Source organism: Molossus molossus, unplaced genomic scaffold, assembly GCF_014108415.1.
Source record: "Molossus molossus isolate mMolMol1 unplaced genomic scaffold, mMolMol1.p scaffold_m16_p_13, whole genome shotgun sequence".
NCBI lineage: Eukaryota > Metazoa > Chordata > Mammalia > Chiroptera > Molossidae > Molossus > Molossus molossus.
The window spans coordinates 74,579,265-74,592,202 of record NW_023425348.1 but is presented as its reverse complement, the minus strand read 5'-3'; positions in this window follow the sequence as shown (position 1 = coordinate 74,592,202).

The window sequence follows — 12,938 nt, the reverse complement described above, 5'->3', positions numbered from 1 at the left end:
AGCCAGTTCGCCTGGTCCCACGGTCACCGTCCAGCTCCAACCTGCCCCCCTTTCAATTCCACTGTCAACTCGGGTTTGGGGGTAACAACAGACTCCTATAGTCTCCCTAAGGGGCCACCCCGCCGCTACTGTTGGCCCCTGAAATCCATTCTTTACCTGGCAGCCAAGTGATGAGGGTGGTCACGCCTGCATTCGAACCCGCCACAGGGCTCCGCGTAAGGACTGCACGCGTGTCCCAGCCTCAAGGCCCCTGTGCCCCTCGGGGCCTCTGTCTTTGTTCACTCTGCTCTGCTGAAGCCCTGTGCCTGGCCTGTCCCTCCCCGGGTGCCTCTCCAGGCTTGCAGGGCAGCTCAGGGCTCAGCCCACCCTGCCTTCCCAGAGAGGCGTCCCCGCAGCCCACCCCAGCACCCCGGCACCTTCCCCCTGTGCTTCCTCTGACCACTTGCAGGGAGATCTCGTTTGGCTTGGGTGGCCTGTCCCCTCCCGAGAAGCTAGCGCCTGGGAGCCTGAGCCTCGCTCGTCGTGTTCGCTGCCCTGTCCACACCTTGAACGTCCTTCTCTGTAGGGCTGTATCCTGGCCACATCCCTGAACCCTTTCAACAAACGCCTTCGTTCGGCAGGAGGCCCAGCAGCCCCTTAGTTTTGGATTCTGAAATTAATCAAGGCTCACAAATTAGAGCACAGACCCAGTCTCGGAGGACGCGGATCCTCCAGCTGGTGGCTGCTCTCCTTTGATGTGGGGCCCTTTCATTTCCTCTACCTGCCTGTCCCGCCTCGTTCCATCTGCTTCCTGGCCCCTCAGCCCGCCTCCTGTCCCCCCTCCTGAGGGTCTGAAACAAGCAAAAGGAACCAGGGAAGGGAGATGAAAACAGAAACCACAGGGGGAGAAACCTGTCACCTGAAGCCACAGAAGTCAGCCGAGGAAGGTGCCCAGCCCTCGCCTGGTGACTCGGGGCGTCGGGGACAGTTTTGGTCAAGCTCACCATGTGTCTCCAGCACACTCAATTAAACTAGAGAGTTCGGGGGGAAATCCTGGAAGGAAGGCGACATTTTAACATCAGCTTTGTCTTGGGATTGTTGAGGAGTCAGGGGTGGGGTCTGAGGAGGTCACACATCTCTTTATTTCTTTGTTTCTTTATCTGGTCCTTGACCTTCACCCCTGGATGATTGGAGAAGGAAGAAGAATAGCTCATATTTCTGAGCATTTGCTATGAGCTAAACACGATTCTGAGCCTTTTAGATGTTTAGAATATTGAATTCACACATTACAGATTCTAATGACCTTGTGACGTAAGAACTATTATTAGTATTGGTGACAGACGAGAAAACTGGGACGCAGGGAAGTTAGGTAACTTGCCCAAGGTCACACAATCCCAGTAATAATGAGAACTGGGACTTTTTCCAGGGGGTCTCATTGCAGACTTTGTGCTTTCCACCCCCACCCCCTGTCTGTAAGGAAGATAATCAAAGTGAACAAGCCTTGTTAAATGGGACACCCCTCTATGTGAATTCGTTGTTAATCAACTTTTTCTCCCCTGATTCCCAGCGTCTCCATGACAGTACTTCTACCCTAGGGATCCCAAGGGACCCAGATGGGGTCCTGTCCCTTAGGAGCCCAGTGCCCAGCCCAACACCACACCCACGTGTGCAGAGCTGGCTCACACTCGGGAAGCTGTTAGGAATACATGAAGAACAATAACATGGTAGGTGGGCCGGAGCTCTGAGTTAGAGCTTACTGGTCATCCTACCAGTGATAAAAGTGGTTAATGTTTACTGAATGCTAATTACACATCGGGCATCGTTTGGAGCATTTCAGATAGTAGATGAAATGTTCATTCTCTCCAACCTCGAAGATGGCCCCCAATGGTCCTCACCTTCGGCTACTCTTCCCGCTGTGTACGCCCCTCCCGCACTGAATGACGTGCGCGGCAACGTGTGGAAGTATCACCGCTTCCTTTTGGTGTCTTGGCTCACTGTGTGGAAAGGAGCTGAGGTCTCTGGCCAACACCGACATGAATGTACCACCTTGGAAATGGGGCCTCCAGCCCCACTCGAGCCTTCAGATGGTGCAGCGTTGGCCAACATCTGAGTGCCATCCTCGTGCGAGACCTTGAGCGACAACGGCCCAATAGAACACCCCTGAATTCCTGACCCACGGAAGCTATGAAAAGTAATAAATGGTGGTATTTCAAGCCACTCAGCTTTGGGGATAATTTGTTATGCAGCAATAGGTAACGAATACATGAACTCATTTAATCATTACAGCAACTCCGCAAGGTAGATACTGAAATGACACAAAGTTACACAGCTAGAAGGAGGCAGAGGCTGGATTTGGCCCAGGCAACCCTTTCCCCTTCCCTCCCAACCTGCCTCTCGATGGTCACGTGCTGGTCGCGGGAGAGTTTCTGGAGGACTTCGCAGGTCACGTTTCCAGGCTCCCTCAGCTGTGACCAATCCTCAGTATCACCTCATTACAAAGAAAGACTCTCAGGGCCCGTCCCTAAATATTTTGATGCATTAGGTCTGGAATGGGACCTTCAGCTAATTTAACACCAAAATATTTCAAGCCTCACTAACAGTCCTGGAATTCCTCAGTTTACAACGATGGCTCTCCCATTCTGCTAGTCAGGAGAGACTTTATTATGCTGCAGTAACCAGAAATATTAGGGGTTTGTTCCTCCCTCCCATCTCAGTCTGATAGTGGTTGGGTGGTCCTTCTCCATGTTGAGCAATGCCACCCGGAACACGTAGCTTCCAAGATCCCTACTGCGAGGCCAGAGGAAGAAAGGAGCAATCATGGAACATGTTCATAAGGGTCAAGCATAAAAGTAACGTATATGATGCCCACCCATATTCACTGGCTAGAACCAGTCTCTCAGCCTTAATATAGCTGCAAGGGATGCTGGGAAATGTGAAGGACAAAGGAATGTCTGGTGAATCACATTGACTCTCTGCCACACCATTAATTGGCCTGTAATTATGGACTACTTTGCAAATCGAATGTTCCTCTTGATTCCTCAGTTAGATACAAGTTCTTTGAAGTCAAGGGCAACCTTTACCTCCCCATATGGCTGAGCACTTAGATGCTGCTAAATAGGTTCTTCTAGACAGATGGGCAATGTGGGCACTCTAAGGAAGCAAATAGTAGCCATGTGATCGAGAGTCTGTTGGGTCTGTGTGCAAATCCTGACCCCAGACTCCCTCGACAGGTTTCAGAGAATGACGATGAGTGTCTTATGCAGTGAGGACCTCATGAAGCGATTCAGGGCAGAATTACCTGCCGCACTTCAAGCAGTGTAGTGGAGGCTCCAAAAGGCAGCCATTCGATCTGCTCAACCAGGGGCATGAGGACGAAAGAGCTTCCATGGATCTGTGAGCCCTGTGAGTTCATAGAAAGCATTTTGTATGAATACATAGGGACCTTATTTTTTATTATTATTTTATTTAAAAATTTTTTTTCTTTATTGATGTTAGAGAGAGAGGAAGGGAGAGGGAGAGAGAGAAACATTGATGAGAGAGAACATCGACTGGCCACCTCCTGCATGCCCCCCACTGGGGATCGGGCCCACAGCCTGGGCATGTGCCCTGCCGGGAATCGAACCGGCGACCTTTTGGTGCATAGGTTGACGTTCAACCACTGAGCCACACCAGCCAGGCTATAGGGACCTTCTTTTACTCATCTTCTGCTTATTTACAAAAGCACACATGTACTAATTCTCTGTGTAAAGTGTCTAAGCGTCCCAGGTCACAGTCGCCACCGCCTGTGAACGCCGCTCTGAGCGCTCAGCTTGTTCAGCTCACTTGACACCCGTGAGGGAGGTGCCTCCAGGATCATCCTGTTTGACAGATGAAGAAACCGATTCCCAGAGAGGCCACGTTGTCAAAGACCCCACAGCCGTGACAGCCGAGTTGGTTCAGGTCCAACCCAGCTGCTGGCGCCAAGCCCAGTACCACTGGCACCAGCGCCCCTCGGAGTGTGGCACCCTCGGCAGCGGCACTGGGGACTTGTTAGAAACGCGGACCCGTGGGCCATGCCCCAGCCTGATGGAACCAGAGCTCTGCTTTAACAAGCCCTCCGGTGGTTCTGAGACACGGGCAAGTTCAGAACCTGCACTCTGCTCGGACGCTGCTTCTCCTCTCCTGCAGCTAGTCCTTCCGCCCCCGGGGTGCCTGCAGCCCACTGAACGCAGAGCAACCCTGCCACCTACTCATAACTGCCGCCCGAGGCCCTTCTCCCCGCATCTGATGTCAGAAGCAGCAGAAGGACAAGGTCCACCCAAAACAGCCAATGCCCTCCTTTGCCCTGCTGGAGTCCTAGCTCTCCTCAAACTGGACAACTCAGCCATGGGGGCCGCTCGCTGGTCACGATCCTTGCATGCCGAGAAGGGGGGCATAGGGCGCCCGGCTTTCCCCTGGGGATGCTATTTTGTTCTTTGCCAGAAACCACACATCTCAAGTGAGTGCAGCCAGCAGACTGCAGCCTCCGCCCCAGCTGTTCCCCGGCGACCAGCCCTCTCTGTGCTCCCTCAGCTCCAGATGGCAGCGGACACAGCAGCTGGGGCGGCTCCAGGCCGAGCTCCCAGGCCAGCTGTGGACTCGGCGAACGAGGCCCGGCAGACGCACCGTGTCTGGAGGACTCAGGTGGGCTGCAAGGAAAGCCAGTGTGTTTGTCTTTTTTTTTTCCTCACCCGAGGACATTTTTCCATTTTTTTTGTTCTGGTAGAGTGGGAGGGAGAGAGAGAGAGAAACATCGATGTGAAAGGGACACATCGAGTGGCTGCCACCCGCACGACCAACCAGGGCCGGGGACAAACTGCAACCGAGGTACATGCCCTTAGCGGGAACTGAACCCGGGTCTCTCTGGACCGCAGGCCGAGGCTCCAACCACTGAGCCAAACCGGCCAGGGCGGAAGCCAGCGTGTTTTATCCTCAGCCCAGCTCAGGGTGTTTTTCACTTCGATTCCAACGCCTGTGAAATGATACCATAAAGACAGACAGCCTGACTGAGCGGGTACTCTGGCTGGGACCTGCATCGCAGAGACCCTTTGGTGGAGATGGTGTTATTCCTGCCTCCCAGGAGAGGAAACAGGCCTCGAGTGGTCTCAGCACGGGAAGGTGTGAGGATGGGCTCTGGGGGCCCATCCTGTGTGTCTAACCCCGGCAGGGCAAGGCGCACCTGGGCTTCAGCTCGGGCTGGCCCACCTCCCCAGGCCTGTCGAAACGGTTGCTAATAATGTTCACAGCCATTTATTGAGCAGGTCCTGTCTTTGCTTAGAATTGTGACACTTTGTTCATCGTTAACTTCTTTTTTTCAGTAACTTTGATTTTTAAGAACTCGTACATTAAAGTACTGTTTATGTTGGTGGTGGGGCCTCTCGGCACCCCTTACATTCTGTGCCCGAGCAAGTGTCTCACTCACTCACCTGGGTCCCAGCCTGAGTCCCAGCCCCGCGGAGCCTTTCGCGCTAATGACCCGGTGTGACCACATTACCGCACATTTGCAGATGGACACTGCGGCCGGGAGGGGTGTAATTCACCGCGGTCACACTGCTGACCTGTGAGGGGTTCAGTCCCAGCCCTGTGGCCCCTCATCTCCCCAATGCATGAGGGAGGGCTGCAGTCAAGATAAACTGCTCAGCCCTGGCTGGGTTGGCTCAGCGGTTGGAGCATCAGCCTGTGGACCAAAGAGTCACGGGTTCGATTCTGGCCAAGGGCACATACCTCAGTTGGGGTTTGGCCCCTGGCCCTGGTCTGGGTCATGAGGGAGGCAACCAGTCGATGTGTCTCTCACACATCAATGTTGCTCTCTCTCTCTTTCCCTCCGACTCTATCTGAAGATAAATGGAAAATAATATCCTTGGGTGAGGATTTAAAATAAATAAATAAGTGAACTGCTTGGCTCTGGGAGCTGCCCTCACCTGCCGGCGGAAACCCCCGGCACAAAAGGCAGTGGCGTGGTCATAGATTCTGCGGGCCCACCGGGGCACATGGACCCCTCTCCAGGCCACCACCTTGGCCTCCAGCCCAGGGGTAGCGACAGGGAAGGGCCCTCACACCCCCACGGGATGGGGCCGCTCTGCCCTCCGCCCCGGCAGTAACCCAGCCCTAACCTGCTTACCCAGCAGCCCGCAGGGCGGAAGCCTCGGCCTTTGTCCTGCCTGTGGTTTCCTGCGGCTCTCTGAGGAGCCCCGCAATGGATCAGAGGGGCGGGGGACAGACTCTCCTTCTATAGGGCTGCTTCGCCTGTCTCTGTTTGAGGCCTCCTCTGGTGCTGCGTGTTCCCAAGGAGACAGCTGCTTGGGGACAACAGGAAGAGGTTTGCCTCTGTCCCACCCTTTCCTGGGAAGACCCGGGCCCCGGCTCTGACTGAGGGTCAGAGGGATGCCGGAGTCAGGCATCCTGGGTGTTCCTCCGCGGACAGGTGTCCCTCCAGCAAGGCCAGGGGCCTGGGAGCACACTGGAGTGCAGGCAGCTCAGCTGGCTTCAGCGGGGTCCCAGTAGCCGCTCTCTGAGCGTGAAGGAGGGTTCAGCCCCAACCCGTCCTGTCCCTGCCCTGGCAGCGGCTGGCTCCTGGCCTGTGTTCTGAGCTTTGCCACCCGTTCCCTGGGCAACAACGTCGCTGTCCTCAGCACCGGGGCCACAGAGCATGCGAGGCCAGGGATGCCGGGAGCCGCGTCTCCTCCGTGGGCATGCAGGCCCAGGAGGGGTGTCTCCTACAGACATGTCCTCTCCTCCCCCGCCTCTGGCCCCTGAAACACCACACACTTCTAAGGAGGATCTGGCTCTGTTGCCTCAATGGCCCAGCTCAGGGGGACCTGCATTAAGAAAGGTAGCAATTCAGAAACAGTGGTGGAAAGGACAGCGAGATGAGGTATGATCGAGCTTGTGTGTCGCTATCTGCTGCTGCATGATAAATCATCCCCAGACTTAGTGCCTCAAAGCAATCGTCATCTCATAACTGGTGTGGAGCAGAACCCAGGCACAGCTTAGCTGGGCCTCTGCTTCAGGGTGTCTCACAGGCTGGGAGCGAGGTGTTGGCCAAGGTGTGGTCTCATCCGAAGCCTTCGCTGGGACACGTAACTCTTCGTAGGGTTCAGTTTCCAGTGTCGTTTGGAGGTCACCCACAGTTCTTCATGGGTGGTCCTCTCCACCAGGGCAGGCGTAGGAGAACCAGAGAGAGAACACCAGCAAGACACATGTAACTGAGTTACATCAGCAAGACAGGGTAACTGAGCCGTGGACGCGGCATCCCATCACTGTTGCTGTATTCTCTGGGTTAGAAGCAAGTCATGAGGTCCAGACCTCACTCAAGGGGAGGGGACCTCCCAAGAGCAGGATGACCAGGAGGCAGGGGTCGTCGGGGGGGTCATGTCAGAATCTTCCCATCATGGCCGATTGGCACTGAACAGGCCTGGACAGTTAGAGTACCTGCAAGGAGTCCTTTATATACAGGTGGCCCTGCTAGACACTGGCCAGAATGACCTGGACCAGGGTGGGAAGCCTGACCGAACACAGACAGGATGGGGCTCCACTTATCAGCTCCCACTTCTTGGCAAGTTTGAATGGAAAACAGAGAAAGACAAAAATCATTCCCTTACTTGAAAGTATTCCACGCACTGGGTTCACGATAGCACAGGAGACAGCATGGCCTCTGTTCTCGCGGGAGCCCGGGAAGCAGCGGACGGGCACGGGAAGCAAAGGTCATGGGCGACACTAGGAAGCCAGAGAAGGCAGCAGCTGTGAGGTGCTGAGAAGGAGGAGAAGGGAAAGTAACGCAGGAGGGACCCAGCCGAGGCAAAGACAGGTGAGCCCAGGTATAAGGAGAAACAGATACATGCCCACTAGCCTAGCAACTGGCTTAAACCACTGAAGTGATACCTTCTTTTCTGAGAACTGTGGACTAGGAGGACACTGGGTGGCCTAGGTTGGGACATTTGCCCATCTTAGAACCAAGAGGTGAGAGTTTGTGATTGTCAGCGGTTAGCTGGTCGGAGGAGGGGGCTAGGAGCTGGGTTCAACTTCACCTGAACCAAGGGAAAAGTCAGTTCTGACTCCAGAGCAGGGACTGGGTGGGCAGAAACTACTACACGTGGAGTTTGGGAGAAGGGAGTGGGTGCTGATGTCTGTCCGAGAGCCGTCCCTGGATGGCTCTGGGTAGTCGCTCTTCACCTTGGACACAACACGGAACACTAGTTCTTCCAATGGTCCTTCTGCGGGTGACCTCTGCAGGTGGTTCTTCGGCGAACTCTGCATTCTGAGCCCACAGAGCACCTTGTGGTCGCGGGGCCAGTTGTTCAATCCAAAAAGCCAGATGTATTTCCATGTCCAGCTTATTTATTTCTATAAAAGTGACACATTGAAAATCTTCTACGTTGGCAAATTTTATTTCAATTCCTTTTCTCTGACTCCCCTATTTCAGGTCAGAGAACATTAAAAAAGAGAGGCCAAGACTCCCTTGCCTTTGGCCATGGGTCTACCCTAGAACAGGGTTTGAAAGGTTCCTGGAGTCCAGTTGACTCATTGTTGGGGTTTTTTTGTTTGTTTGTTTTTTTGGGTTAATCCTCACCCAAGGATATTTTTTCCATTGACTTCTAGATAGAGTAGAAGTGGGGGAGGGAGGGAAGGGAAGGAGGAAGGGAGAGAGAGAGAGAGAGAGAGAGAAATATAAAAAATATTGATGTGAAAGAGACACATCGACTGGTTGCCTCCCGCACAACCCCACCAGGGCTGGGATTCGAACCCAGAACCCAGGTATGTGCTCTTGACCAGAATCAAATCCAAGACCCTTCGGTCCATGGGCCAAGGCTCAAACTGCTGAACCAAACCAGCCAGGGCAGTAGACCCATTCTTGTTAGGTTCGCAAATCCAAGTCTGCCCGGGTTGCCCTGGAGCCACGGTGCGCTGGGCCGGCTGGCACCGCAGGCAGCTCCCTCAGCTCTGTCCCCAGGCATCCTGCGGGGAGCTTGGAGCCGGCCCTGGTGACAGCCTTCGCAGCACAGACATCTGCACATAGTACAGTGTGAAGCTCCCCCCACCGGCCCCCCAGAGAGCTGCAGGTAAACCTATACTTGCATACCACTGCCTTTACAAGGAAAAGGCTTCTGAAATTGCCTTATTTTAGTATCTTTCCTATTCTCCTTGTTCAGGGCCATTGTAAAAACTGTGGCATAGCTGGGTTATTTAGTTCTCGCTTTCTCTCTCCCACACCGCTGCTTTTAACATCATCCCTCACCTACCGTTAGAGGTGCTGACAATGATGCGAACTAGTTGGTATAAATCTGATGGGGCCCAGGACGATCGGTACAACACAATCCTGAATTCTGCAGCCAATTTCTTCCTGAGGTTTACAAAAATACCATAATTATAGCCCTCAGTTCAGCCCTAGACCATGGTTAAAATTCAACTTCTATAGATAGGTCTTCTGGGTTAGCAGTTTTAAGGGGATATTTTGCAAAGTGATCATCCTTTTCCTGAGACAGACTCCCGCGGGAAGTCAGGAGAAAGCAGAAGGAAGAGGGGACGGAGTCCTGGAGTCTGAGCTCTAGTGAACTGCGGTTGTGGACACAGACGGGTGCGGCCAGTGTTTGTTCTGAGCTCTCAGCGTCAGATCGATCAAAGAAGCTTTTTGAAGATATATTTTCATAATTTTCTAGAGCGATCATTAAATGCCTTAATTTCTTAACACAGACATGGCGATATTTCCCCGCAACGATCAGTTGTTCCAAGTGTATGGGCTGACTTGGGTCCCCTTAAATTTCACCTGTTGAAGTACTAACACCTGGTTTTTGAAGATATGGTCTTTAAAAAGGTAATTAAGTTAAAATGAGGTCATCCAGAAAACAAAACAAAACAAAACAAAGGTATCCTTCTCAAGCAAGAAGGACAAAAATGAGCAGACTCACGGTAAAAGAAATATTATCAAAGGATGCACCTCCAAAAAAAGTTGCAATTATGCAATGACTGAGGTCAAATTTCCGTGTACAAAGAACAATTTGGTTACAAATCCTAAGATGACAATAAATTCAGCAAAGACATTTTAATGAGACATACAGGGAAATCCATAAAGTAAGTGGAACTGAGGCACCGAGGACTTGGTGAGTGTAACTGTTGGACTGAGGGTCTTCAAAACAATCTCAGTGGGACCTCCAGATGTATCAGAGGAGGAGCTCACCATCAAGATCTGAAAAGCTTTCTTAGGTTGAAATAAGAAAGAGCCATGCTGGTCAGACAAAGTCCTCAGTGCAAAGCCAACTCCTGGTCTTCTAGATTGTAGTTGGGAACAGTGTATTTTGGGTTGTGTAGATTTTCGAGGCAGGAGTGGGTTGATGTCAGCCTTGGAAGTATGTCCACAGAAGCAAGTCCACCAGCAACTGGCTGACTTCCACCTTGAGGTTGTGGCTGACTGCCTGGCCTTCAGAGTGGTGTTCATTAGAGAGAGTTGTCCCTCATCAGTTGGTCAAGTTTAAAATTAGCCCTTGGTTTATTTGATGCCAAGATCATAGAGGTTTCACTCATAGATTAGACAGGTTTAAAACCAGTTGTGATGGAAACTTGTAACCATGACTAGGGAAGTCAAGCCTTTGCTAGGAGTGTGGAAACACTATTAGCAATCTCTATATTCTACCTACTTACCTTGTGTACTGTCTGTCTCTCCACTGGAAGAGAGAGATATAGACGCTCCATGAGAGCAGGATATTTGTTTATTTTGACCCCTGCTAACTTTTCAGCCTCCAGAGATGTGCCTGGCACACAGGAGGTATATATACCACAGTATTTGTTAAATGAATGAGTGAGCTTGACCTCCAGATCTTGACCCATGAAAAGCACAGGGAAGATGTGGTTTTCTAGTTGCATTATCTTAAAAATAATCCACTTGCACAGGCCTGAGCGGAATCTAGTCATGGTACATGCTTTTGAACTGAAGGCAATTAATAAACTGTGAGGCCCGGCTAAGTGGGTGGCGTGCCTGTTGCCTCTCCAGGTCATGTCCTATCTCCACTGATGCTGCACCTGCAGCACATTTTGGACACTGGTGGATCACTCGGATCATAATCTTGGAACATTCCTCCTCTGGCTTTTGTAGTCCTTTGGTCTTCTTGTCTTGGAAAGTGAGTTCCAGAAGGTGGTATGGTGTAGTACCAAAGAGTTAGACTCTCAGTACTGGTGGCACTTAGAGACAGGACATGCATCTTTTCTTCTCCAAGCCTCAGTCTCCTTGTCTGTGTAAGGGGAACAATAACAGAACTTACTTCAGAGGACTTTTTTTATCACCACCAGCAACATCATCAATTGTTATCATCCATGCCGTGGGCCTCCACTCTGCTCTCCTGCTGGCCCCTCGTTTCACCAAGGACGGACAGAGAGGTCATGAGCTTTTCTAAAGAGTTGGCTTTGCCATGGGAGTCAGAAGAAGACATAAAAGTTCCTGCTAAACATGATCAGCCCAAACCAACTCTAGTTCATTGTCACATTCAACAGGAAGAGCCACGTGAATCCAAGAAAGGCAGTGGTGACAGACTCTTCCGTTTGATTAATTGAATACCTAGCTGCTTTTCCCTCGCCCAACTATGGAGACTAGCAACGCCAGGCGTTTTCTTTTCCAGCCTTCCTTGCCTCCAGGACGGCAACGTGGCTGTCTCAGGCCCGTGAAACGTCAGCGGAAGCCGGCGGGGGGAGGTCTGGAAAAACCTGCACAAGAGCCACTGACGCCATCTCTTCCGTCTTCCTTGCCTTAACGTTGGGCATGACGCTGGGCACTGGGGCACACAGCTAGTGATTAGGGGCTCGTCATACCACCTCCTGGAATTCACTTCCCAAGATTAGAAGAAAGAAAGGCAGCAAATCCCCAGGACCAGGGACCCAGCCGATGCCACCAGTGTCCAATCACTAAGCACTAGGGAATTGTCGTGAGACTCATGAAGATGCCCAGACATCACGGAACCACTGAACCAATGCCGTCAGTCTTCCACAGACTTTTGTTACTAAAAAAAAATAAAATGTTATTTCAGTCAGATTTTCATTGCAGTCAAAATCATTCCAAACTGACCCAACACCTCCGGCAGGAGCCGGTGCTGGATGCACACTGCACACCCTCTGCAGGGCAGCATGTGCTAGTGTCCAGATGGCAGCCGTGGCCACCCTGCCGGGGGGCCTGCGGGGGGTAGTATGGCGATGTGACGTTCCAACGCTGATTTAGTCTTTGGGGTCCTAGATTCAGACCTGGGAGAAAAATGAAATGAGTATTATAGCAGGCAGAATAAGCCCCCCCACCCCCACCCCCACCCTGCCAAAGATGTCCACATCTTAATCCCTAGAACCTGTGAATATGTTTCTTACATGGTAAAGGGGAGTTTGCAAATGTGATTAAGTTAAGAATCCTGAGATGAAGCCCGGCCAGTGTGGCTCAGCGGTTGAGCACTGACCCATGCACCAAGGGGTCACCTGTTCGATTCCCGGTCAGGACACATGCCTGGGTCGTGGGCCAGATCCCCTGTGGGGGGCATGCAGGAGGCAGCCAATCGATGTTCCCTCTCATCGATGTTTCTATTTCTCTCTCCCTTCCTCTCTCTAAAAATCAATTAAGAAAAAAAATTTTTTTAAAGAATCTTGAATGAAGAGATTACCTTGGATTGTTTGGGTGGGCTCAATACAATCACCAGTGTCCTTACAAGAGGGAGACAGGACAGTGGGGGAGGGTGTGACTACGGAAGCAGAGGCCAAAGTGACGTGGCCAGGACACGAGAAACGTGGGACCTCTAGAAGCTGGAAACGGCCAGGAAAGGATCCCTCTCTGGAGACTCGAGAAGGAACACAGTTCTGCCGATTCCTTGAATTTAGCCCAGTGAGACCGTTTTGTACTTCCGATTCTCCAGAACTGTAAACTAAATTTGTTTTGTTTTAAGCCACTGTGTGTAGAGTAATTTGTTACACCAGCAAAA